The sequence below is a fragment of the Manis javanica genome, chromosome 7 (assembly GCF_040802235.1).
Source record: "Manis javanica isolate MJ-LG chromosome 7, MJ_LKY, whole genome shotgun sequence".
Classification (NCBI taxonomy): domain Eukaryota; kingdom Metazoa; phylum Chordata; class Mammalia; order Pholidota; family Manidae; genus Manis; species Manis javanica.
In genome coordinates this window covers 98,463,510-98,478,058 of record NC_133162.1, presented here as the reverse complement: position 1 = coordinate 98,478,058, position 14,549 = coordinate 98,463,510, and the positions used below count along the sequence as shown (strand labels likewise).

The window sequence follows — 14,549 nt, the reverse complement described above, 5'->3', positions numbered from 1 at the left end:
TCAACCTATGGAAAATAATCAGTCTTCCTTTAATTAATCAGAATCACAGTCTTAAACTTATTGCACAGAACATTAGAGATTATTACAAAGGGAAATGGAAACTGTATACTAATTCTAGATCATAGCCTGGTATTTCCTCTTTGGAGAGAAACCACAGTATTACACTGGAGCAGTGTCATCTGGCCTTTTTTCCTCCTAAAACTGAAAACAAAACAATTTAGTCAACTGAGGCATCCAGTTAAATAGTGTTTTCCTTAGTTTGGACCTTTCATGTTGTCACAGCTAAAGGGGTCTCCACCTATTATTTACCAAACTCATTACCCAATAAACCAAAAATGGCCTCCCAAGCATGCCGACCTAAAAACCCTCCTAACTTCAAGTTGATAAGAAACATTTAATTAATTAAATCCAGACACAGTGTCCGGATCTGAGATGATGGCTCTCTCAGTGAGAATGGCAAATGCAAACCCCAGAAGCTTTTTATGGATGATAACATGAACAGCCCTTCCCCTCAGCTGCCTTTCAATTAGTTGGGAAGGTGGAGGCTGCCTGCTAACTCAGACTTGGGATGTACTGAGGTTCCTCTGGTGGATGTGGTGTGCAATTAGTGGGCACATTGCTGAGCACTTGGCTTGTAGCAGGCAGCTATGGGAATCAAATGCCACAGCAACCGCCTGCAATCCAGCTCCTCTCCTCAGTTTGCTGCATCAAAAGCAATTCCAGGCAGCACAGGAAAAATATATAATGAAGGATGGGGAGTGTGGGCTGGCGTGCCTTTATTCTGGGGTTTTGAAAATGGGTTCTCCTAATAGGAAGCCGAAGCATCAGAGAGCCACAGGGAGGTCAAACAAGTGAAGGCCAGAGCCCTTGGGCAGGCAGGGTCCCTCCGGCAGTGATTCAGCCTTTGCACATGACAGCTCTTCTCATTTCACACCTCAGGAGCAGCAAGTGATGGATCGAAAGGGTAGTAAGAGGCAAGTTGCTATAAGAATAACAGTTCAAAGTTGGAGCATTCAAGCCAGGTGACAGGCTGTGGGGGAGTTGGAGAGGTAGGCCTTAATCTCAATATATTCAGCACTTAGCCAGCAGCTGGCATAAAGAGCTTCGGTTTTGTTGTAGTGAAGATTGTAACATTAGCACAAGCATATTGAGCATCTATTATGTGCCGGATCTTTAAACATACCTCATTTAGTTGTGACTTTTGCATTTTATTAGATGAGGAAAGGAGGGCTCGGAGGGATGAAATAGCTTGCTCAAAGTCACATGAGGGGCAAGAGCTGAAGTGGCCCTCAGACAAATCCCATTTGCATCAGAGCCAACCATCATAATCCTCAGGAAAAACAAACTTGTTTGTGTGCTTGCTAACCTCCTAGAAGGTTCACTTTTAGGAAATGTCCTTTTCTAAAGGAAAACATAAAATAAACAGATGATGGCAGCCCAAGAAAATATGCTTTCTTCTGTACCTAATTACAATTAGCACATAAACTCAGCCTCAAATTATGCCGTATTTAGCACTGGAAATTAAATTCATTAATAATTGTGCAGACACCACTGAAATCTCACAGCAAGTCCATCCTCTGAATGAAGTATTTTAAAATTAATGACATACTTATTCCTGCTTATTAACAATTTAATAGTTATGTGTTGAGCATTTTTAATTAAGTAAAAAACAAAAAAGGTGGCAGGAAAATTAGAAGATAATCAAATCAGCAGCACCGTCAACTGGAAAGCAATAGAATCAAGACCTCTACAAAGAACTGTGTTCTGTCTTCCTGGAAGCCCAAGCATGAGAAAGATAATTGGGTTTACCCTTAGTCCAGTACATAAAGTATAGTATGTGGTAAGGATAGAGGTATGCATGGGATGGTATGAGACCTCAGAGAGGGGAAACATACTAGGAGAGACAAGGAAACTTCCTGGAGAAGGTGGCTGGATCAGTTACTTAAAACATCTTTGAAGTTAACTAGGGACTGGTGAAACATTTGATAACCTCTTATCCTTTGACTAAACCACTATGTTTACGAGTAAACCCAAGCAGAGACAACATTCCTAAGTAGTGTCAGTTCTAGAACCTGGTATCTGCACAAAACTGGCATCTGTCTTGGATGGCTGACTGGTTTAAGGAGGAGGGAAGAAAGAGAGTAGTCATTTCAGAGAGACAGCTGAGCAGGAAAACATGCACATAGGCTAGAAATACGACATTGTACACCATGTTGTTCCTACAACCCATTTGATAAACCAGGAGTAAACCATTAAATTGGGGCGGGGAGGGAATGGCAAGCAGAGATGATGCCACGGAGGGTCTTGCTTCAGTGAATGTTAATGAATGTGCACTTTGTCTCATCAGAAGACATTTTCCATCATGTGTTTGCCAGCCAGGAAACAAATTGGTAAGATGTTCCTAATCAAAGCTCAACTAACTAAGGTTTTTGCATGACTAACTCTTTTTATAAACTACAGGTTTAAAGCTAGTACTATAATGATACCCATAATCCTTAGTTACTTAGTTTTCAATGTTTTCTTGAGTTGGAGTGAAAGAAAGGACATTATACTAAGCACGTCAAGAAGCGGTCAGAGGAAGACCAGGGCATCTCTGGGAAAGGGCCCTGGGAACAGTCTCTGCTGTGTGACTCTGTGAAGAGAAGGCTCGCAATGCTGCGGTACAGGAGGACTGTGCCTGAGAAGCTGCTTGCTTGCTGGGTTTTATTCCCAGGCTTTCCTCGGCAATGCTGTGGCTGTCTGGGTTTTCTGCCTCCTCCTCCGCGGCACTTCCTCTCGCCTCCATGACAACTGTCATCATCAATTTCGTTCAAAGAGCAATCTCAGCATCTAGAACAATACTTAGGAATTGCTAGGAGATGCTTAATATGGGCTGACTATTGAATTAATCAACTATGGCTACCTTTTCTGACACCAATCACCTGTCATCCAGCACCCTGCTTGTTAGGCAGCCCTATATCATGCCAGTGGACAACTGATACAAGAGTTGATACTGAAAGTTAGTTCTGATAGAGCAATAACCTTTAGTATATGGAATTGGTTTTAGGAACAGATAGCAGGCAGCAAGAAAACTGTTACACAAAGTGGGTTAGGGACTAAATGTTTGTGTTCTCCCAAAATTTGTGTGTTAAAATGCTAACCCCAACATGTTGGTATTAGTAGATGAGGCCTGTGAGGCATTCAGGTCATAAGGGTGGAGCCCGCATGTAAAGAATTAGTGTTTTTATAAAAGAGAACTCAGAAAGCTCTCCATTCCTTCTACCATAAGGGGACGCACAGAGATGACAGCCAGCTATGAACCAGGAACCAAGTCCTCTCCAGAAACCACAGTTTGACCTTGGACTTCCACCCTGCAGAACTGTGAGGAATTTCTGTTGCTGATAAGAAATGTTTTAGAAGCCCAAACAGAATAAGAAGCTACAAATACTGAGGAAATTTTTAGAATACTGAAAAAATCATGAGAAAGTGTTATACAAAGCTGGAAGAATGACAGAAAATCTGCTATAAAAAGCTAGAAAACAGTGGCCCAGGTTAGGGTATGGTGAAATATTTGATAACCTCTTATCCTTTGACTAAACCACTATGATTATAAGTAAACCCAAGCAGAGACAAGTTTCCTAAGTAGTGTCAGTTCTAGAACTTGATATCTACACAAAACTGTCATCTGTCTTGGATGGCTGACTGGCTTAACTAAAAAGTCAAAGTCCTCATGAAGCTCTGGCTCAGCATGCTTTGGAGCATAAACTCAGGGATAAGAGTCCATCAGAAAAGCAGTCACCAAGTCCTTACCTGTCACTGATTCTATAAACTAAGACGGCCCCTGACTTCTCTGTGTCTCAGTTATTTCATCTGTAACATAGAGACTAGAGAGATGGGTGGACAAAGAGAGACATATGCATAATGCATTCAAATCCTTTCTCCAACAGAGTATAAAATGCACTATGGTGCCAGGAAAGAAAAGTCAACCCAATTTGCTAGGAACAACAGAAGAAAGATTGAGTGTCTTGAATGGGATAAAACTCCAGCAAACAAAAGTTCCACTGGGCAGAAAAAAATTATCTGCAAAGGGAAAATATTTCTTAAACATCCACATTTAATCTAGCAACAATAAAAATGAGACAAATACAGGGAAAAAAACAAGAAAGGGCAAAAAAGCGCTTTCTCTGAAGGATGAAAACTTAGGCAAATGACTGCTTTGAACTTTCAAATAAATTAAAGAGAATTAAGACTTCATTTTAAAAAGGTCAAAAATGAGAACAGAGAATGGGTGAAAAGAAGTATGAGGAACTAAGGTGGAAAAATAAGGAGAAAAATAATACCACTGCAGAAATTCAAGCTGAATTAGAAAAAAAAAGTGTGCCATACAATGCTACAGAAAATGGCAGGTTATCATTGAACATACATAAGAAATAAACAAAACAGATACAAACTACAGATAATTGGTGTTTCCAGAAAGATAATGAATAAGGTGAAACCAAATAAACAATGAAAGATATGTTTTAGTCATAACTATTTTTGTTAAGAATAGAAATGCAAAACAGTCAAAAGGTTAATTTGTATCACTAGCTAGTCCAATCTCATGTGATTTTTATTAGTTTTCTCCTTTTTTAAATTTTATAATTTTTCTACAGAAAAATTTCTCTTTGTGGTTATAAAAAACAAGAGCTCTTACTTCTCACCTCAGCATGTTGCCCCCAGTTGTTCTGAGGGCTCAGTCAGAAGCAAATCAGGTCATTGTAAATGACAGCTTCAATGAAAGCAGTCTTTGCTCCCTTCTGAGATAGCTTCCCTAACTCAGCCATGACAGATCCTCTTTAAAATCAGACAGAATTTGAAAGATTATTGTCAAGGCCAGTCAGTTTTTTTCCAGAACAGATGTACCCTATGGCCCTTTACTACCACCTATACCAATGAAGGCACTCCAAAATGACTAGGAGCCAGGTAACATTAGCATTTAGCACACACCATTTCTGGATTTTTTCTGTTTCTTTTGTCAAGAACCAGAAACAAAAGCTTCAGAAGACAGAGACAATGTAACAAACCTTTCTTGCCTTTCTCACAGAGCCTAGCATAATTTAAAAGACGTTCTACAAATCTTTCTGAAATAGATACCGAGTCCATCTGGAAAGCAAATGTCAGTGTTGAGCCAGTACAAGTGTCTCTGTTTCAAATCGGAATATACAGACATTAAATGCAAGACAACGTAGTTTTTTTCCTCCTAGATGGAAGTAAAATCTTTTTGCCTTAGTTAAATCTTCAAAAAGCCAGCAGCCTCATTTTTTTCTCCAATCTGGAAAAGAGTGATAATACAGAACACATGAATACTCCATGGTCCAAACAAGTTCCTTTGTAAACTATAACTAGTAAAGATCTGTGACAACAGAACAGCCCTGCTCTGAAAACCGCTTGACGGAATATTCTGAAGATTTGAGATACAGTCAGTAAGGTCCACCTTTAGAATCCTTCTCAACAGGAGTTCAAGGGTAATCTGATGACCCTTCTTTTTCAATTTCAGATAGGTGGGAATTGGTAGGCTTCATTTATTAGAGAGAACACTATACTTTAGCTCAGAGAAGAAAGCAATTTATTGTTTCAAATAATAAGCCTCACATGAACTTTATCCAGCTATCGAAGGTCAAGGTGAAGGTTCTCATCCACACCAAATGGCAGGGATGACCATGAAATGAGGTGACACAAAGAAAAGGCACAGATTGGCTGCAAGTCTTAAGCACATGATCCCAAACAAGGGATTTAAAAATATAGTAAAATAATAAAAAATCTTTTGTAGGATGGCTTCCTCACATGCACCCTCCTTAATCCAAAGTGATCAGGGAGGTTAATAAGTGATTTACACATCTGCAGGAAAGTGAATGCATTTCCATGAGTGGGAAAAACAGGTCTTTGTTGGTCTCAGAATTTACTGAAGGACTGTGTTGCTTGGTTTGTTTCACCTAAGCTGTGGATCTAGTGGGCCTCCATGCCTAGCACCAGAAGGAATGATTTCCTGAATGATTAAATGAATAACTATAACCTCAGTTCTTTATTTCTTTCTAAACTTACATGCTCCCCTCAGATAAACCATATGGTCAGCCTCCTTTAGACTTAATTCAGGTAAAGACAGGATTCCTCAGTAGGTACCCACATCATTCCTTTTTGTTCCCTTCCAGCCAATCCCTCAGACACTCATAAAAAGAAGGAATAAATTTTTATGACCTTTACATTACCCATAATGATTAAAAGCATGAACAAGAAATTTAGAATCCTAAATTCTATTTACTCTTGTATTTTGAAAAATAATTGTCTGTGGCACAAAGCACAAAGACCAGCACATGAGTGGCTCACTATGAACCTTCTCTAGGAAGTTCAGGATGAGCTGGTCACATGTACTTGGACCTTTCATTTACTTATAGGCATTAATGCCTTCAATAAAAGTATAAGGACTTACAATAGTTATTCAGCATTCAAAGGCATATCTATTTAACATCTACCTCAATCACTTATTTTTCAATACCTATCTTATTTAAGACTGTGCTATGTGTTGAAATAATACAAAGATATAGAAGGATCAGTCTACATACTCACAGTATAAATGGCTACAACACAGAATTAACTAATTCAGTGAATGTGGTTTGCCAGGCACTATGCCATGTACTAGGATGATGGGACAAACATGTGAACTACCCCCTGAACTCAGGGAGTTTACTGAGTCACCAGAAACTTCAAATAAATGCACAGAGAGATACAGGGTGCAGTTGGGCTGAGTTGGGGCTGTCAGGAGATTAGTGCTTGGGGGAAGTCAGAGAAGCCTTCATTAAAGAGGTTATCATGATGACATAACAATAAAAATTCAAAGCAACCTCCAACACAATGTATAAGCCAGTTCTCAGTCTTCAGCAGAGATGACTCTATCTTTGTTGGCTACATATTCTTAAGCATGCCTGGCCTATTTCCTGCATCAGCCTCTACACTCCCATGGTCATATCCCCTGAAATATTTATCAAAGTCTTTTTATAAGGAGAGATCCTACTGGGAAATTTTCAGTGTCAGTAGAATGGTCAGATTATCAATTAAAATCAGAGTTTGCAATTTCATTTTTGGCAAAGTCTCAAGCAACATAATATAAAGAACTATTACCCTGAAACAGCTACATCCCATATAAAGTATACTTTTTAATGCACTGTTAGGCCTCCAGGAGGAAATGTAAATCTCCAAAGCTCTTACTCTTGCTGCAAAGCAGAAGATAGATCTAGACACAGTCAGCAAATTTAAGGGTGGGTTGCTCTGAGAGCAAATGTCAATAGCAACACTGAAATCTAGAGGCCTTATCTTTGGACAGCAGCAGAGTGAGGATGCTGAGACTGAAGTGCTCACAGTAAAGCCAAAGACCATCAGAGGAAGCCAACATAACCTCAGATTGTGAGAATCCCTCAACAGAAACCAACACAAATCTTCTCTGAAGGAAATCATCTACAATTTAGGCCTAGAGGATTCCCAGAAATTAAAATGAAACCAATTCAGTACAAACATCACAAAAGAGACAAGAAAGTGAATCATGATAACACTCAACAGAAAAAAACAAACAATAAGCTTAGATCTCTAAGAACTTCAAATCCTGGAATTACCAAATATAGGCCATAATACAATTATGATTGTGACACAAGGAAATACAAATTGAAATCATAAAAATGAGGAAGAATTAATAAAATATTAAAAATAACCAAGCATGAAATGAAAAAAAAAAATAGTTGCTCAAAAAAATCAAAGTTTGAGTTAAATAGCAGATTATATATAATGAAGAGTAAAATAGTATAGTAAATTAACTGATCAAGGAAACAGACTGCGTCCTCGCGCCCTCACACCCTCGCACCCTCGCGCCAGGGGCGGGCTCGCTGTATGTGCTGGGAGGGGAAGTGGGGTGAGCCGAGTGCCTGAGAACGTTCATAGCAGGGGCGGCTCCTGGGCCTGAGCAGGACCACCGCCACCCGAGGCCACGTCAGAGGAGACTGCAGAGCTGGGAGACCTCGTCGACGCCCCCAGCTCCTGCCGGGAAGATGACTGAGGCAAGCAGGAACAAGCAGAAGACCATGGCAGAGAAGAGGCAGTTGTTCATAGAAATGCACCTTCTAGAATGAAGATTCCAGTTCTTCCCTTAGAGACTTTGATACAGCTGATACAAGCAGGTGCTTAGAATTTTGAGGTGATACGACTGTAACTTACAGAACAGCTTGCAAATTACAATTTGTACAAAAACGATGCAATCTCCATCTTGCTGATATCTGGAACATGATTGAAGCCCTCCGAGACAATGGCCTTAATACGCTGGATCATACCACTGAGATCAGTGTGTCCCGCCTCGAAACGGTCATCTCGTCCATCTACAACCAGCTGAACAAGCGCCTTCCTTCTACTCACCAAATCAGCGTGGAGCAGTCTATCAGCCTCCTCCTCAACTTTAGGATTGCTGCATAGGACAGTGAGGGCCAAGCAAGTTGACGGTATTTTCAGGTAAAGCTGTGTTAGCAACCATGTGTGGTGGAAAAATGCTGGACAAATTAAAATAGGACAAATTAAGATATGTTTTCTCCCAGATGTCAGATTCCAATGGCTTAATGATATTTAGCAACTTTGACCTGTTTCTGAAGGAAGTTCTGAAGCTCCCAACAGCTGTCTCTGAGGGGCCATCTTTTGGTTACACAGAGCACTGAGTCCGCACCTGTTTTCCACAGCAGGTAATGACAGTTTTGTAGAATCTAGGACTAGAAGAGCGCTCATACATCCCTCGAGCTTTTGCCAGATTTCATCAGATTGCTTCCAGTCTAGGGAGGTCCTAAGTAGGGAAGGAAAAGGAAGTTTAAGTGGGAGGGGTGCAGAAAAGGGAGGATGAAAAGTGCACCTGACAGTTTTTTGGGGGAGGAAAGGGGAGTCTTACTGAAAAATGCGAATATTTGAAATATTTCAAGTTACTAAAATTTTAAAGAAAAATATTGAAGATAAAGTTTATATTATTGCTGCCAGACATATATTACTCTCCTAAATGAGTTCTTTAAACAAATTAATATGGGAATTTTGATATAAAACTATATACAACACTGGATCATTGTTTTCTGAGCACTGGAGACAAGGAATGCTATACAATTTTCAACTGCCAGTTCAGAGCCCGTCAAGGGACACTGCTGTTTTCACGTGGAATAAGGAGAGCCTTGGTTTCCTCTTCATTTGTGGGAGTCCGTTTGTGGTCCTGCCCTAAAGGTTATGTGAGTGCATTCCTGAGATTTTAACTGCCTCGAAGGACTCGGAGCGGTGTGGATGGAGGCTGGAGCATTTATTTAGGTCGAGATGAGATAAAAGGAGCTTCGTGCTAAACTTAGAAAGTTCTGGAAATCAGGGAATTTAAAAAAATCTATATTACAATGGAGCAAAAGATTAATGAAGTAGGAGGTTGACATATTCTGCAAGTATCTTCCCATAAGATGTTTATTAATTGCAAAAGAAACATAGTAACTTTTCAGTAGAGAAATCTGTCAGATCCACATTTACCAAGTAATTAAAGTCCACATCACCAAAAGAGATGGATTGTTCTCCCTGCCTCCTGATAGGGTGCCCGGAGAGGTACTGTGTCACTGCTGTGGTGCTCCTGTAAGGAAGGTATAGCCTGGGTCTCTTCTTGCAGAAACATCCAACAAACCCAAGTGAAGGGTTTCTACAAAATAACTGACCTGTGTGTCTTAAAGATGTCAATGTCACGAAATACAGAAAAAAGACTGAAGAACTATTGCAGATTCCAGGAGTCTAAAGAAATAGGAAAATGGAATACAATTCATGATCCAGGATTATCTTTTGTTATAAAGGACATTATTGGGGCAATTGAAAAAAAATCTAAGTAAATCTTATAGACTAGATAATATTGTCATGAATGTTAATTTTCTGATTTTGATATTTGTATTAAATTATGTAAGAGAGCACCCCGATTATTAAGAAATATATTCTGAGGTATTTAAGGGTAAAGTGGCATCTCTTCGGCAATGTTAGCATTTGAGGAATCTGGCTTAAGCATAAATGGGAATTTGTCGGTCATCTTACAACCTTTCTGTAAGACCGAAATTATGTAAAAATTAAAAGTTAAAATAAAAAAAAGAAAGAAAACAACAGAAACAGAGAGGAACTAGGGATTAAGATATATGGAAACCAGAATAAGACGGTCTTACAGCGAACTAATTAGATTACTGAAAAGGAGAAAATGAGTAAGAGATAATATTTGAAGAGATGATGACTGTTAATTAGCATGAAACATACTGTATTCACAGCAGGATAAATAAATAAATCCACATCTAGATACTTACTGGATATGCTGCAGTGAAAACACAATATCAAGACAGACAAAGCAGAAGACATTTAAAAAGCCATGGAGGAAAAAGATCACACAAAGATCATACAACAGAAGCCAGAAAAGTGGAATAATATCTTCAAAGAGGTGAGTGAAAAATCACTAAACTTAGAATTCCATGACCTAAAAAGCTCCTAAATAAAGAACATGACCAGAGACATAAGAAAAAAAAACAAAGATGCTTAACATGTATATAAATCTAATCAAATGCAGCTTATAAAATATTAAAAATAAAATAATACCACATTTGACGGCTTAAAAAAACAGAAACAAAATACTGGTCAAAAAAATAAGTTATAGTGGTTATATGATCAGACATGAAATGGCCTGAAGTTCTTCTACCAAAGGAGTTAAAAAAAGATGAGTTGAGAAAGCAAAGAATTAGTATTGGTTATGCTAAAGAACTTAGTTGGATGGTGAATTACTGTTATGCTCATACAATACATATATATTACACACCTTCTTTGGAAGTCATCAAAAACTAATTTTAAAAAAAGAGCCTCACTAAACAAGTATTGTGCTTTGTGGTTCACACTACAGAGAATGAGCGAACTCTTTGCTGTCCCCTTTGTCCTTCAAGACTCCCCTAAACTCCTTCACTTAATCTACTTACCGAGGAACACAGACTGAACTCATGAATGAAAAACAGAGGAGACTCACTTAGCTATACTTTTTTCCTTCCTACCTGATAACAGCATCCTTCAAATTAGAAGAGATCAAGTGATATTTGTCCTTGCAAAACAGAAAGGTAGTTACATGAAATGAATTAAAAAACAGCAGCAGCTTCTAGGAAGACGACGACTTCAGACATGGGAATTAAAAAACATGTTGCATCCGTGTTTGGTGGGAGAGAGGCAAAGCAGTGTTTCAGCTGTTGGTATTAATCATTAGATATGCTGCATGTGAGTGTGGTCATGATACAGTGTGGGGATTTGGGGGAAACACATCCCAAGGCTTGTGATCCAACATTAGCAGGTAGAAGGGAGTGAGCATTAGGGGTTTTGCACGTTTGTGAATATGTTTAAAATATGGGTGTTTTGTGAAGGTGTATACATCTGTGTGTCCTTGTCTAGGGGTGTCTGTTTACACACCAGGGCTGACAGAGTATTATACTAGAGATATATTTGTTGGGCAGAATTGTGTGTGTTGCAAAGGGTGAGATGTGTGGTAGTTTATTTGTATGGGTAAATGTTAGAGTGTGTGTGTATATGGTGTGTCATATGTGTCTTTGAGTATTGCATATTTTGTTTCTTCACCTGTCTATCTTTTTAAATGACCAAATTATGTTTTATCAGAAATTTTGCTGAAGGCAGCTAGGTGTTAATATCTTTATTCTTCCAAATGTGAAGGAAATAAAGGTCCTTGTTGAACCAATAAGCAAGTTGAACCTGTCCCCAAATGTTAATGGGAACACTGATTCACTTAATATGCTGAGTAACTGCCCTGCCTCAGATAAATAATTTCCACAAGCAGCCAAAACCTCTTGTGGGTTTTTTCCCAGCACTTGGTCAAGAGTAAATATTCAAAAGCCAATTGCTTGTTCAAGACAGTCTGGTACGTTAGTGGCTTTTCTATCACAAAGCTGACTTGAACTCATATGTGATAACAGAGCAAGTGTTCTGTGACTTAGCAGAGTAGAGAATGGATAATTGACTATTTTGTTCTAATACTTACTTTCCATATCATCATATCAAAGTAATTTCAAAAATGTTATACTTAATCTTAATGCTAAAACTATACCCAATTACTCTCTATAATATTTTAAAGGAAAACAGAAAAGAAGTTGGGACTTAAAAGGTGAAATGGAATTCCCACTCCACTATTCATCAGAAATGTGACTTAGTGTAAGTCATTGAAGATGACTCAGATTGCTCTAAAACTAAGAAGATAATCCCTCTTAACTCACAAGGTTTTCTGAGGATCAAATAAAACATAATACACAAAAGCATTTGGAAACTCCAAAGTCAGTACAAATGTCAGTTATTTTTAATATTATAGTTACTATATTTATTCTGTACATATGAAAAGATGCTAACAATTCTGGCAAATAGTACTCTAATGAACCCATCTTTTGTGTGCATTAATATTCCCAAATGCCATAGACTGATGTCTAGTCTAATGGCAAGCTTGCTGAACCAAAAAACCTATACATTCGATACCTATTGTGCAAAGCAGAGATACTCCATCCCTCAACACAACTCCATCCATATGTGGCCAGACTTTAAGGAGCATAGTTCATGACTATTGTGGAAAAAATATTGCAACATAGTTTTAAAGTCTTTAATAGGAAATCTCAAAAGAATTACCTCAGAAAATACTACCTGAAAATAGAAAACCTATTTGCTGTGAAATTAAACATCTCACTTTTCATATTGCAAAGCAGTAAACTGAGATTTTTTCCCCAGTGGTAATGAGAAAAAAATAGAATAGTTTGAGATTAACTACTTTCACATTTTGAATAAGATATGTAACACTAGCAAAAATAACCTTTGTTTTCAGAACTGTCTTGAACATGGTCCTGTGTAACAAATGTATAAAAATCAGTCCCATAAAAATCTTTCCCATTACCATGACTTTTTTCTTTATCATTATGTCTATCTCTCTTAACTCATAAATCTTACTATTCTGTACATTTAGACCATGGCTGCAAAAAATAGATATAATCTGAGGATTTGTTCATTGAGGCCTCTAGCCATAGGATCCAGTGACCACCCTTTCTAAAGACACTACTGAGACCATGTACACAAGGCCACTTATTCCTCTTTCCCTTGGTGAGTGGAGGAGTGAAAGCCCACCTGGCCATCTTTCTGCTGTGCATACCATCATCCCCAGGAAGGCTCTGTACCTCCTTGACTTATCCAGCTCTCCACTCTAACCATACTTTGCACACACCCTCACTGTGCTCTCGGGAACTGCCACAGCATCCTGACCTCTGCTGAAGGCAGGGCTTTCTCTTGTCTGGGTAGCTATTGTTTATCTCACAACCCAGGTAGAACAGTCCTTTTTCTCCCCCATTGTCTTTCCAAACAATTACATCTTCTCCTTTGAAATAAAAGCCATTTGCTCATTTTACCCACCTCCACTCCTTGACCACTGTCATCTGCAGGTTTGCTGAGGCCTGTTGAGAAATAGAAAGTAGATGAATAGGAATATATGCCGATACAACTATGGCAGCAATCCCAGCCTAGCTCTTGAGACACTACAGCTCAGTGCCTCTTTCTAAACAAGTGCATGGATGGCTAGTCTATGAATATAGATGACATAGCACCCAGATGTCTTAACTTCTTTGCCTCCTCACCAACAGGGATCATCTCCTCCATTTTCTGCACACCATTACAAAAACAGTTGAATATTGCCAGAAATAACACAGTGGAGTAGTGTTTCTATCAATCATGTCAAATGGGCCCCCACCCTGTCTGACAAGCCGCTGCTCTGCCCTGGTGAACTCAAGCTCCCACTCTCTGCAGTGACTATTATAAACCTTCAATTTCCTCATACCCCAAGCTTCACCCTACTCACCCTCTTAGCCTCAAAAGATGACACAGTTCTCTACTCCATAAAGAAGAAAGAAGGCTTGAGACATGGACCAGTCCTGACTACATCGGCACCCCTTCTCCTCTCAGCAACCAAACTCCCCACCTATACTCAGGCAGCATGCCTGCCTCCTCAGGACATCCCACTGTTGGCTATCTCTCTTTCAGATATTATTAACATCTTACTCTAAACTGAATCTTCTCCATCAACATTTAAAAATCTCCAATTCTAATCCATCTTAACCAATAAGCTACCTTGGCTATACATGTCATTCTGGTATTACCCAATCTCTGTCTCCTTCAAAGCCAAACTCCTTGAAAGAGTTGTCTATTTTTATTTTCTTTCTTTCTTCATCAAGCACTCACTACTGACTGACTTCAACAGAAAGTATTTCCAAAGGACAAGTCAAATACATGAGAAATGAGAATGTATTTGGATTTTCCAAAGTAGAGGTCAAGTGTAGCCTAGATAAGAGCCTTTCAGTAGAGGAATAGAGAGAAAATCTCATTGGTGTGGGTTCAAAGAGAAATAAAGTAGGTAAAGTGAAAGATTTTGGTGAAGAATGTATAACAAGGACTCTACCTCTATCAAGTATTTATTTTCCCAAAAAGAGAAAAGAAATGAAACGATG

The 14,549-nt window shown here is 38.9% G+C and overlaps 1 pseudogene; it reads left to right on the top strand.

The window, feature by feature from the left end:
* Positions 1 to 8,051: 8,051 nt before the first annotated feature.
* Positions 8,052 to 8,747, top strand: LOC108397108 (dystrobrevin beta-like; annotated as a pseudogene).
* The last annotated feature ends 5,802 nt before the right edge of the window (positions 8,748 to 14,549 follow it).